The sequence below is a fragment of the Chiloscyllium plagiosum genome, chromosome 21, assembly GCF_004010195.1.
Source record: "Chiloscyllium plagiosum isolate BGI_BamShark_2017 chromosome 21, ASM401019v2, whole genome shotgun sequence".
In the NCBI taxonomy this organism is placed as follows: Eukaryota; Metazoa; Chordata; class Chondrichthyes; order Orectolobiformes; family Hemiscylliidae; genus Chiloscyllium; species Chiloscyllium plagiosum.
This window is the reverse complement of record NC_057730.1, coordinates 11,467,673-11,482,043: the sequence shown is the minus strand read 5'-3', so window position 1 is coordinate 11,482,043 and position 14,371 is coordinate 11,467,673. Positions and strand designations below refer to the sequence as shown.

Here is a 14,371-nt window from a genome sequence, read left to right as displayed (position 1 = left end):
TTCAGAATGAAATTGAAGTGAGACAGTGTGCATTCTGTTATTGCAATTAGAATTTCTTACACTCTTTGCCACAGGATGATTGTGTGCTAATACTTTGTTCATTCGTAGCACCTCCTGTTGTGAGCTACAGATCTCTGTGCAGCTGTCAGAGAGAAAGGAATGCAAAAGAAATATGATCCCTCACTACATGAGACTGGGAGAACTGGAGAGAATCAGGTCACACTCCTTTCACATTTTGCAATCAGTTGAAAATGTCAGTAGCAGTTCCCATTGAACAGGCAGCTCTCAGAGGCCACCATTAGCAACCCCTTTGTCTTTTGTTCTGGTTACCTTCACAATCTGTTCCACTTGATCCTCCTCTGCTTCGTCCGACACCAGCATAAAAAAATCATTTTCCAGCCCCTATCAGTATTGAAGATGAGTAAATCAGACTCTAAATGTTAACTCTGTTTCTCTGTCTGCAGATGCTTCCAGACCTGCTGTGTGTCTCCAGTATGTCCTGTTTTTGTGTTAGGATGGCGAGAGGAGTTTGGATCAGAAAATATGAAAGAGAGAGAAAAAAAAGGGGCTTTGCTAAACTTTAGTCAGTGCTGGCCAGGGATTAATTCTGGTACTTCCTTATTTTCCCTCCTTTAAGTCCTTCAACCCTCCCTCAAAATATCTAACTTGCGCCCACAACATCGTTGAAAACTACCAATCTCCAACTCCACTCTAAAGTCTGTTGACATGTTGTCACCACCTAGATCTATGCCTATGCCAGAACTCCAAGTTTGAATGATGTGGAAGTGCTGATTCTGGACTTGGGTGGGCAAAGTCAGAAGTCATATGCAGCAGGTTATAGTCTGACAGGTTTATTTGAAATCACAAGCTTTCGGAGGCTTGACTTCACCTGATGAAGGAGCAGCACTCCGAAAGCTTGTGATTTCAAATAAAGCTGTTGGATTATAACCTGGTGTTGTGTGACTTCTAACTTTGTCCAAGTTTGACTGTCTCCAATTAGCCTTCAGCCTATGCAATAGTACTGAAACAACTGTGATCAACGAGCATCCTATGTAAAGGTAAATGAATCCACCTTGTTCTTCTTGACCCATCTGTAGCTTTTGATACTGTCATCCACACCATCTTCTTTCAGCATCTCTCTAGTGTTATTCAGGTGGATGGGAATACTCTCTCCCTGACCATTCATACCTATCTAATTATAGCCTGAGTTGCAATGGCATCTCTTCATGATCCTGCACCATTACTTATGGTGACTCCCAAGGATTCAGACCAGAAGATCATAACACCCAGGAATAGATGTAAGCTATTCCATCCTTGAGGCTGCTCTACCATTCAATGAGATATTGGCTGATTTGATAATACTCAACTCTAGATTCCTGCCTTTTCCCCATAACCCTGATTAACAATCTGTCTAATACAGCCCTGAATATGATTAACAACCCAGCCTCAAAAGTCTTCTGTGGTAAGGTTTTTCACAGACGTACCACCCTCTGAGAGAAAAAAACACATCCTCTTCATCTCTGTCTTAAATCTGTTACTCCTTCCCCTAAGATTATGTCCTCTGGTCCGAGATTCCTCCATAAGGGGAATCAACCTCTCCATATCTACCCTGCCAAGTCACCTACAAATTTTGAATGGTTTCATTAGCATCTCCTTTCATTTCTCTGAGCTCCAATGAATACAAGTGCAACCTACTGAACCTCATAAGAAAATCCTCATAAAATAACTCCTTCATACCCAGGTTCAAACTAATGAACGCTCTCTGGATTCCCTCTGATGACAATATATCATAGCTTATGTAACAGCCAGAACTGCTCACAATATTCCAGCAGTTGTCTGACCAGTTTGTTGTATAGTTTTAACAAGGTCTCCGCATTTTTTATATTTCATTCCCTTTGAAATAAAGGACAACATTCCATTCGCCTTCCATATGGTCCACTGCAGTTGGATGTGGTTCACCCTCAAATCTCTCTGTGCTCCAGCTTTCAGTAGACCTTTCCCATGTAAATAATATTCTGCTCTTCTAGTTTTCCTACCAAAGGACATATTCTTCATCTCCTGTTGGTTTTCATCTACATACATGTGGCCCTCAGCAACATCATCCAAAAACATATTAGTTTTCACATGGATAATAGTGACATCCAGCTCACCACCTCTTTCAAAATCTCCATTGTTGCTAAATGATCAGACTGCTTGACTGATGTTTAACTCAGATATGCCACATTTAAAGAGCATTCTAATGTTGATTTAAATAATTTTATTTGTTTTACAATAGTTTGTAAATACTTACATAATTATCTGAATACTGCTGCCTCCATTTCTATTTTAGCATGGGTTGAATGGACACACCAAAAAGCATGTTGTATCCATTCATGCCCATTCTATGTGTTTAAACAAACTATCACTTTGTTCCCTACCTCTCTTGACCCAACTGTCTTCCACTCACTGCCCCTTCTCAACTTCTTCCTGCTCGCCACTTCCCCCTCCTGACCCACTCACTCCCTCCCATTTATTGCCCCCTCTCCACTTCTCTCTCACTCCTTTTACTCCTCAGCTCACTCATTGACCTTTTCTGTTCGGGAGAGTGACAGCAGGGGGAAAGCAGGAAGAGGAAATCAGCGATTTCACTCTGACGCAGTTCATTTATTGCTGAAACCTCATTCATGCGTTTGTTATCTGTAGACTTGACTATTCCATTGAAGTTTGCCGGACTCCCACCATTTATCCTGAGTAAATTTGAGATGATCACATCCATGCTGGCTGTGTCCTAATTTGCATCACATCCTATTCACCCTTCACAGCTTTGCTCACTTACCCACATAGGCTTCAGTTAAGCAATGCTTTGATCTTAAAATTCTCACCCTTGTTTACAACTCCCACCATGATCTTGCCCCTCTTTATCTCTCTAATCTCCTCTAGCCCTGGCATATCTCCTGCTTTCATCCAATTCTGGCACTTCGAGTATCCCTGATTTCAATTGCTTCACCATTGGTAGTTGTGCCATTAGTGGACAAGGCCCAAATTCTTGGGATTTCCTCCATGAACCTCTGTCTGTCTGTTTTGTCTGTCTTTCTGTCTCTCTTTATCTTTCTCTTCCTCTCTCTTTGTTCCTTTAAGGCCTCTCCTCAAATCCTACATTTATGACCAAACCTTTGGTTATCTGGCCTAATATCTCCTGATGTTGTAGATGATGATGCAAGTATAGGTGACATTTTGTTATCGAGTCCTGAAGCATTCCAATCTCAACTGGGATTATAACAGATATTTAGCAGCAAACACCAACCATGTTGTTTGTGTCAAATTTTGTATTATAGCATTCCTGTGAAGCACTTTACCTTGTCTACTTCATCACTGCTCCAGTAGATTTAGGAATATATTTGAGGTTTGTGTTCTTTAAAACAGAGAAACAGAAGGGTGACATCCTAAAGATTTTCAAGATTATCTAAGTATTCAGTAGGCTACATGGAGTGAAAATGTTTCCATCTGGGTGAGAGTAGAATTTGTAATCATCCATATAAGATGGTGATTAATAAACACAATAGGGATTTCAGGAGACCCATCTTTACTCAAGCAGTGTGGAGCATGCTACCTCAAGGAGTAATTGAGAGGAACAGTGCAGATTCATCCATATAAAGCTGATAAAATCATCAAGTGAAAGAATAGAAAGTATGCTGATGGACCTTAATAAAGAAGGAGTGGGAGGAGACTTCCATGCAGAAAAAATATTAGCATCATCCCACTGGACCAAATGGCCTTTTTCTCTCTTGTGTGTTCATAACAACTTATGTGTGTGTAAAACTGGTCTCATCAATAAGATTTGGAGATGGAATACATTCATGCAAGACATTGTGGTAAAAGGCAAGTGTAGGTGACATTTTGTTATAGAGTCCTGAGGCATTCCAACCTCAACTGGGATTATAATAGATATTTAGCAGCAAACACCAACTATGCACTACCAGTAACGCAAGAATTCCAATCATTGCATTTTCAAAGCAGTGCTTTGAGCTCTAATATGCAGAGATGAATAACCCTGCCAATGAAGTCAAACTTCTTCAGGTTATTAAATGTGAATTAATATTCTGAGTCAGAGTTCTTAAACATTAAAGGTTTGAAATTTCTCTGTGCTCTATTTTTAGTGCAATGGTTAATGTGTTTTTGTATCACATTCCCATGAGCATTATTTTGAATGGCTTAATGATTTTGCTGAAAAAAGTCATTTCAAATGTCTTAGCTGTTATTTTTAAAATACTGCACAAAGAGGAATTTCAATCACTAAAAATAAATTGTTTCCATTGTTAATATGTTATAAATATAATTTGTAAATTCAAGTAAGGCTGCGTAGGCAGGATGTGTGTGATGTGTCAAGATTTCAAACAGCACAGCTTGCAAAGCAAGGCCCGGTTGGACTGAAGTTAAGATGAAAGACAGTCAAGTCTGTTTAAGTTATTTTATTTGTTCACTAAGCAATCATAGACTCCCTACAATATGGGAGCAGGGCATTCAGCTCACACTGACCCTCCAAAGATCATCCTACCCAGGCTCACCACCCTACCCTATCCCTGTATTTCCCATGACTAATCCATAGAGCCTGGACACTATGGGCAAATTAGCACAGCCAATCCATCTAACCTGCATATCTTTGGTCTGTGTGAGGAAACTACAGCACCTTACAGAAACCATGCAAACATGGGGAGAATGTGTAAACTCCACAGAGACACTAATCTGAAGGTGAATTGAACCCAGGTCACTGGCATTGTGAGGCAGCATTGCTACCCACTGAGCCACAATGTCACCACTTTGTGGGTGTATTATAGCATTTATGATAAACAACACTATTTCGTACAACTTGCTTCACACTAACCTAACACAGCTGTGCTCACAATTGCTCAAGCACATATCCATCATATGTCCCAACGATCCGAATGCCCTGTATTACTCTGTAGCTTTGTTACACCTGATGTGCCCAGATTAAAAGCACAGTAAGGAATAGCTTTTAAATTAGAATGGAATTTTTGTTGATCCATTTCGTACTGTTTTTCATAGAATCATAGAATGATACAGCACAGAAGGAGACTGCTGAACACATAGTGCTAATGTTAGCACTTTGAAAGAGCTACTCCATTAGTGCCATTCTCCTGCTCTTTCCCCATAGCTCCGTCAATTTTACCTCTTCAAGTATTTATCCAATATGCTTTTGTGAAAGTTACTGCTGAGTCTTTCTACCAAACTTTCAGGTAATGCATGGTTACAGCATAATCCTTTTCCCCTCTTCTCACTTCTCTTTCTTTTGCCTGTTATCTTTGTTTCTCCACCGTACTTCTCAAAGATCTGTACATCTCTGAGGCTAGTGTTATTTCACCTCGCAGACAATAGGGGCAGTATTCAGCTAATGGTACCCTACTGTCAGGGAATGGTCCGCCTGCTGTAAAAGCTACCTAATTTAAATAAAACAAAAATAGTGCTGGCTGTACAGTGCTGGAGGGTGGACAGTGACTCATTCTGCCAGGATGTGATCTAATATACTGATGTAATCATGTGCAGATGAAATAAGGGTGACAGTTGCCGACCTGCTAAAATGTTTTCAGGGCCAGAGTTGGTGCTAGCCTTTCCAAAGAGACCTGTTGTTGAAAATCAGCAGTCTCAGATGAGTGACAATAAGGTTTGTTATTTTTGAGAGTTTCTGCATTATGACAACAGGACGGAAACCTGAAATACTTGGAACACAGTTAGCTTTTAACTCCAAAGTGTGTTTTTTTTTCACAGAAGCTTACTACAGCCAAAAGTGACTACAGATGTAAATTCAGTCACTGTCTCGCAAAGTTCAATGTGGGAGCTATGGAAATGTTGTACCTGCAAAATATCAGAAAAGATTCAAAAAAGAGAGATGTATAATAGGAAGACATAATAAGGGGGCTGATCAATCTCCCTTGTCTCAACAAAAAGCAACCACTTGTAGAACCTTTGTATATTGCCTTTAAGGAAAATACAGACATGGCGGTTTAAAACTGACTGGCTGACTAGTAAGTGTGTGTTAATGGTTAGACTTCCTAATGTGTGGACTAGTATGCTGTGAGGGTCAAAGCTCTGAGGACAGTTGTGTAATCATCCTTTCACTGCAGGCAAAAGAAAGGCAAAGACTCTGTCCCATTCTGAATGCTGCTACTCAGCCACTAACAAAATAAATTATGACAGTAGAATTTTAATCAACTTAAAAAGTGGATAATTTCAAAACAACCTATTCAGCTACCAATGTCAATTCAACTGGCAACATCCATTGGAATGGCTGCAAAGTTTAACTATCCTCTCTTCACAAACAATTTGTTGAATCATAGAATCCCTACAGTGTGGAAACAGCCATTTAGCCCAATAGGTTGGCACCGACCCTCCAAAGAATATCCCACCTAGACCCATTCCCCTAACCCATTACTCTACATTTCCCCTGACTAATGCACCTAACTGACACATCCCTGAACACTATGGGCAATTTAGCATGGCCAATTCAGAGACTGATCTTTTCTTTTAGTTTTTATCTTCTGGACTCATTCTTTATGTCCAATTTGTGCATAACATTATTATTTCTTCTCACATTTTGTAATTGATAGACTCAGCCTTTGCAATCATTCAAGAAAGCCTATTTAATCATTCAAGAAAGCTCATTTTTAAATGTAAGTTTGTTTGAGTTGAGAGAAAAGTGTTGATGAGGGAAGAGATTCTTTTTAAATTAAACTTATTGTGACCAACCAAAGGTGTGGGTGAATAACTAAGGGCAACCAGATCACTCCTCCTTACCTGGGCGCTTAATGGTTTGAATTATCCTGTCTGCAACTGTAACAAATTGGGGAACCATGCCCAGGGACTGGTGTAATACCTTCCAGGCCTCACAAGGAACTTTTGCAGCCTGCTCACTCTCAGTTTCCCACAATAATGTTGATTGGAGAGTAAAAAGGGCCTAAAATGTCCTTGGCAAATAGAATTAAGGAGAATCGTAAGGCATTTTATACATAAATTAGGAGCAAGAGGTAGGTAGGGAAAGGGTAGCTTCACTCAAGACCATTAGTTGTGGCATTGAACATAAAAGTTGGGAAGTCATGTTGCAGCTGTATAAAGGTTTAGTTAGGCCACAATTGGAGTATTGTTCGAAGTTCTGGTCACCACACAATAGGAAGGATGTGGAAGCTATGGAGAAGATGCAAAAGAGGGAATTTATGTGTGGATTACAGAAAGTGGGTGAGGTCCTTGATGTCTACTTTGCATCGGTATTTACCAAGGAGAAGGATATGAGTGGTGGTAAGATTAGAGAGGTGTATATTGATATCCTAGGGCATGTCAACATTAAGAAAAATGAGTGTCTTGAAAAATATTAAGGTAAATAAGTCCCCAGGCAATGATGGGCTTAATCCCAGGTAATGAGGGAGGCAAGGGAGGAGGTTGCTGGGACTTTGACAGAGATCTTTGTGTCCTCTTTAGCCACAGGTGAAGTTTCAGAAGACTAGAGAACAGTCAATGCTTTTCCTTTGTTTAAGAAGGGCAACAGGGACATTCCAGGAAATTATAGGCTGGTGAGATTTACATCAGTGGCATGGAAATTACTGGGCAAGATTCTTAGAGATAGAATTTACTCACCTTTGGAAAAACATGGATTTACTGGGGGTGGTCAGCATTGCTTTGTGTGGGGAAGTATTCTCTCACAAATTTGATTGAATTCTTTGAGGAAGTGATGAAGATATTGATGAGGGTAGGACATTGGATGTTATCTACAAAGACTTTGCTAAAACATTTGACAATGTCCTTCATGGCAAGCTAGTCCAGAAGATTAAGTCATATGGGATTCATGGTGACTTGGTAAGTTGTATACGAAATTGGCTTGGCCAAATAAGACAGGATGTAGTTGTGGAGAGGTGTTTTTTCTGACTAGGGACCTGTGATCAGTGGTGTTCTATAAGGATCAGTGCTGGGAATTCTGTTGTTTGTAATTTATATAAATGATTTGGATGACAATGTATGCGGTCATATTAGTAAGTTTGCAGATAAAATTGGAATTATAGATAGTGAGGAATGTTGTCAACGGATTCAGTAGGATATAGATCAGTTGAAAAGTTGGATGGAGAAATGGCAGATAGGAGCATTGATCTATAGAAGGATCTTGGATGCAAGTCCAAAGGTCCCCGAAAGTAGCAATCCAAGTGGATAAGGTGCAAAGAAGGCTTGCTTCATTAGTTGTGGCATTGAACATAAAAGTTGGGAAGTCATGTTGCAGCTGTATAAAGGTTTAGTTAGGCCACAATTGGAGTATTGTTTGAAGTTCTGGTCACCACACAATAGGAAGGATGTGGAAGCTATGGAGAAGATGCAAAAGAGTTTTACCAGAACGTTGCCTGGATTGGAGTGTATGAGCTATAAGGAGAGTTGAACAAACTTGGATTGTTTTTGCTGAACTTAGAATCCCTACAGGGTGGAAACAGGCCCTTCGATCCAGCAAGTCCACACCAACCCTCTGAAGAGTAACCCACCTCTTAGTTCTCTATATTTCCCCTGACTATGCACCTAACATTACAGACAATTGAGCATGGCCAATCCACTTAACCTGCACACCTTTGGATTGTGGGAGGAAACCCACGCAGACACAGAGAGGATGTGCAAACTCCACACAGACAGTTGCCCTAGGCTGGAATTGAACCTGGGTCTCTGGTGCTGTGAGGCTGCAGTGCTAACCATTGAGCCACCGTGCCACCCCAAGATTGGAAGTGGTGGTTGGGGGGGAAGGCAACTTGATAGAGGTTTATAAAATTATGACGGGCATGGATAGGGTGGATAGTTGGAGTCTTCTTCAAATATTAGGGAGCATAGGTCTAAGGTGGTGGGGGGGGGGTGCAGGTGGATTTAAACGAGATATACAAGGCAAGCTTTTTACACACAGGATGGTAGGTGCCTCAAATGCACTACCAGGGGAGGTGATGGAAGCAGATAAGAGGCATTTAGACAGACACAGAGGCAGGGAATAGAAAGATACAGACCATGTGCAGGAAGATGGGATTAACTTAGAATGGCAATGGAATTGATGCAGACATGATCGGCCAAAGGGCCTTTTCCTATGCTATGCTATTGTACGTTTTATATTCTATGACTGTTTTCCCATGCATCCCCACTCACTTCACTTACCATACAGAGGGAGCAGGTCCCCTGCTCCAGCCTGAAGCTACAGGTCACAAAGCTAAGCATTGCTCAGATCTTTGTGCCTGTCTGATGTTGCCTCAGTAATACAGGAATTAACTTTGGCCCTGATTTTTCAGTATGGGAAGTATTCATGTTAACCAATTTTCTGTTGTCACAGAAATTTTAGTTGAAAAAAATATGTAAAGGAAAATAGTGAATGAAAATAAAGTATAGATAAACTGTCAAACTAATATTCACAAAGCCTTACATGGTACCATTTGACTCAATGCACTTCACATCATCATTTGAAAATTCTTTGATAAGCATACATATGCATGATTTGGAGGAGCCAGTGTTGGAATGGGGTGGGCAAAGTTAAAAATCACACAACACCAGGTTAGAGTCCAATAGGATTATTTGGAAGCACTAGCTTTTGGAGCACTGCTCCTTCATCAGGTGGCAGCACTTTGAAAGCTATTGCTTCCAAATAAACCTGGTGTTGTGTGCTTTTTAACTTTATACATATGCAGTTCACCTTATCATGTAATTCATATTCCAATTTGAGCGAACCTAATGATCAGAGTCACTAGCATCTGGTCACCTAATAAATCTAGTTCTATTGGTATTGTATTAGATTCCACTTATGTGCTCATATGTACATATGAAATAGAAGAAGTCGGCCATTCAGCCCCGACAGCCTGTCCCAGCATTTGATAAGGTCATGGCTGATCTACTTGTGATCTCAACTCCACTTTCCTGTCTATTCCTGATATCCTTTGACTTCCTGTTAGTTAAGAATGTATCTACCTCTGCCGTCAAAATATTCAATTACATTGTGTCTTATGCAAGGAAGAAGTGTAGGGAAGAAACTTTCACAGACTCACAACCCTCTGAAAGAAAATGTTCTTCTCATCCCTGTCTAACGTAAGAGTTTATCCTGTTTTAAAACATAGTACTAGGCTTTCAAATAAAGGCAAGTATCTTCTTAGCATTCACCCTATCAAGTTCCCTCAGGATCTTCTCTGTTTCAATAAGATCACTTCTTATTCTTCTAACTGCCAATAGGTGACCCAACCTGTCCAAACTAGCCTCATAAGGCCAATCTTTCATCTCACGAATCAGTTGAGCAAATCTTCTCCACCCTTGCAATGCATTCATAAACCTTTGAAGAGAAGGCAATCAAACTGTACACAGTCCATAGCTGTGGCCTCAACAATGTCATAAACAACTGTTGCAAATCTGCTTAATTTATATAACATTCCCCTTGAAATACATGACAAGATTCCATTTGCCTTCCTAATCACTTGACGTACATGCAAACAAAACTTCAGTGATTCATGAGGAAGTCAGGGGGACTGTCTGACAATGAGACAACATATGACTGAATTTGGCATCCTAACAAAACTAAAGGCTATGGGAATCAGGGGAAATCTCTCCACTCTTTAGAGTGACACCTAGCACAAAGGAAGATTGTCATAATTATTGGAGGCCAATAAAGGGAGGCAATAGCCTAATGGCATTATTGCTGGAAAATTAATCCAGAGACCCAGGTAATGTTTTGGTGACCTGGGGTCAAATCCTGCCATTTTAGGTAGTGGAATCTTGAATTAAGTGTCTAATGATGGCCATGAGCTGATTGTAGGGGGAAAAACCCATCTGGTTCACTAATGTCCTTTAGGAAAGGAAACTGCCATCCTTATTTGATCTGGCCTACATGTGACTCCAGACCCACAGCGATGTGGTTGACTCTTAACTGTCCTCTGGGCAAATAGGGATGAGCAAAGAATGTTTTTCTAGCTAGTGCCGCCCTTATCCCATGAATTAATTTTTAAAAATCCTAGCCACTGGTCAACATTGCAAGATTTCCTCAGGGTATTGCCTTAGGCACACCCATCGTTGTCATTGACCTTCTCTCCCTCATAAGTCAGAAGTGGAGAAGTTCAAAAGCAGCAAGACCTGGTCAGCATTCATGATTGAGCTGATGAGTGACAAGTAACATTCATGCCACACAACTGTCAGGGAGTGATCATCTCTAAGACGAGAGAATCTAACCATTTCTCCTTGACATTTAATGTCATTACTGAATTCCCCACTATCAACATCCTGGGGGTTACTGTTGACCAGAAATTTAACTAGAAATATTTAACATTCAAGTACTATAGTTACAAAAGCAATTGACCTGGGCAATACTGTGGTGAAAAGCTCATTTCCTGACTTCTTAAAACCTGTCCACCATCCACAATCACAAGTCAGGAGCATGGTGGAATATTGCCTGGATAAGTGCAGCACTCAGGAAGCTCTACACTATCCAGGGCAAAGGCAACATCTGTTTGATTGATACCCTAACCCTAACCCATTCTCACAGTCTCACCACTCACTCCTTCCATAACCGATGCTGAACCAGCAGAGTGTAGCATTTACAAAATGCATTGCAACAACTCACCAAGACTCATTAAACTGCACCTTCTTATCTCTGCCTCTTAGAGGAACAAGAGATGAGATATCTGGGTGCACCACCATATGCAAGCTCCCCTCCAAGCCACACACAGTGCTGACTATGGATTAATCTGCTGTTCCTTCACTGACATTGGATCAAAATCCTGGAAGTTCCTTCCTAACAGTACTGTGGCTGTACGGCAGTAAATGGATTGCAAGAGCTCAAGGAGGCAGCTCACCACCACTTTCTGATGGGTGCTTGGGAAGGGAAATAAATGCTAGCTTTGTCAGTGATGCCCAGATCAAGAATTAATAGAAAGTAAATACCAGAATACCCAGATTCTAGAGTTCTGTAATCTTCCTCTATTTAAATTTTATGCTGTTCTTCTACTCTTTCTACTAAAGTGGACAAGATTATATTTTTCCACATTATATTCCATCGACCAAATCTCTGCCCACTTAATTAATGTATCACTATCTCTTCACCTCCTCTTAACAAATTAATTTCCTACCTATCTTGGGATGATCAGTAAATTTAGCAACCATACATTCAGTCCTATCATTCAAGTCATTACAGACATTTTGACTGCATGTTATGGAATTGATTTATGCAATTGTTATTATATTATAATGGATCATTAAAGTATTGAAGCTCTGGCTTTACTGAAAATGATTTATTTTCAGGAATGGTCAACAATGATAGAACAAATTAAGAAAGGTGGTTCATGTGATGTAACATTGGCAAAGAAAGAATAATAACAATGAATTTGCAAAGATTTAAGCAGTTGAGTTGAAGTTAATATCGTCTGTTTTGTTTACATCAAATCACAAACTGAGAGGTTTAGACTATAAGCTATAGGAACAGAATTAGGCCATTTGCCCCCTCCCCCTCATTTTTCCCCATGAATTTTGATCTCCTTACTAATAATTCCCATAAAGTTTTGATTTGATTAAGACGAATGTTAGCCAGTAACTGTATTGGTTGCTCCTCTATCACAGATGGTCCATGCAAAAACCTTGGTGGATCATGATAGAGATGGAGAAATCATTCTCAAATCAATCAAGAGTCTGGTCTGATATAGCAGAAGGATGGAAACAAAGAACTTCAATGAGAATGTAGTGAGTAAAAAGTGCTCAATATGTGAAGCTAATCACAAGTAATTTATTGTATAATACTCTCTTGGTCTGATGGCAAATTCAGATTTTGGAGTCAACAGTCAGATAGGAGTGAAATATTGCTTTTTACTTCTGTCTGTTTAATGCATTTAGTGAATAAAATGATTCTCGTCCCAGTTTTGGATATTTTCCCTCCCTCCCTATTTTCAGCTTCGTCTGACATAGACATAGAAAAATACAGCGCAGTACAGGCCCTTTGGCCCTCGATGTTGCGCCGATCCTCGATGTCTGCCACCACTTTAATGAATGTTATTTGTGGGGAGAAAGAGAAACACTGATAGTTATGTTTCTATAATTCTGTTGTACCATCTTGCTCAACTAAGTCAATTAACATCAATAAGTACTACAAGGTTGTCTAGAACCACACATTACCTCAATTGCATATGATGAGCTTCTGAAGGCTTCATCTGTGAGAAAGTATTTGCCAGCCTCAGTCTGTTGGTACTGACTGCAGTCTCATTTTCCAAACAGGAATTCTGGGATTCAATTGGACAACATTTCAAAACAACTGTGAGCAATATGGAATTCTCAGCATACTTCATTGTCAATGAATCAATAACAAATCTGAACTGCATTGGTCTAACCTGGAAAATCCCTCTGCACCTCCTTTTCCACTCTTGTGTCTCCAGTTAATTTTCCAGTTAGCACACAATATTTCTTTTTTTGGAATGGATGTTCACATAAATTCATAAGTACAGCAAGTACAAGGGAGCAAAATTGTGCATTTAAGTAGTGCCTTTAACATTGAAAAATGTCCAAAGGCACTTCACAGAATAATGATTGACATTCATTAGGCACTGAACTACAAAAGTGATAATGCAATTCAATGACTGCCTGAAAGGCCTGTATGGATTATCCCCAGCCTTGAAGGAATGTCATATCCAATGGATGTCAAGGAAGCATCAAACAGAAGAACTTCAAGGGGAGAAATGTAGTTCAAACTGAACTATAATCTACTGTTAGTTATCTCAGACTGTGAACATGATGGGAGGAAAGAAAGCAGTCTGGGTGAGAGACATACTTGTGTTTTCAAGGATATACAGGAACAGTGGTTAAAAGCCAGTTTCAAGCCTGCCAAGTGGGCAAGGGTGTGCTTCGAAGGTCACAGCTGTGAAAAAGCCTAGTCGTCCTTATGCTGCAGGTAAAAAGAAAGTAGAAACCTATTCTTTGTTAGAAGCCAAAAAGCAAGTGAAACCGCAAATGAAAGAAAACAAAGATCTGCAAAGATAACTATCTCAAAATCAACAGCTCACCTACCAACATCAATGCCACTAGTATGATACAGTAGAACACATAGAATATCCCATCCTAGTGAAACTCAGAGACTGATCTGGATTTATTTTAAATTTTGCCTTTGTTTTTGACTCACCTCTCATTTGTAATCCATGTGCTATATTCTTACTTCTTTAATTACCAGTAAAATCAATCTTCAAGAAAGCCTGCTTCATTTGGCTCCTTTTAAAACTTACATTCATTTGGTCTGCGGTGAAAGACATCCACTAAGGAGGGATCTTTTATGAATTAATCTTGTTGCAACCAAATTGTTAATGGCTGAATAAAGAAAGGGGACCAACTAATCCTTCCTCATCCAGGAGTTTGACCATGT

General features: G+C 40.0%; 1 long non-coding RNA gene across 1 annotated transcript in view; it reads right to left on the bottom strand.

Moving 5' to 3' along the window:
• The window catches only part of LOC122560382, a 29,415-nt gene extending 16,181 nt beyond the window's left edge, over positions 1-13,234 (bottom strand). The window contains exon 1 of the long non-coding RNA XR_006314728.1: positions 13,138-13,234. This is a non-coding gene — a long non-coding RNA (uncharacterized LOC122560382). The remainder of the gene's footprint in view (positions 1-13,137) is intronic.
• Between the last annotated feature and the right edge of the window lie 1,137 nt (positions 13,235-14,371).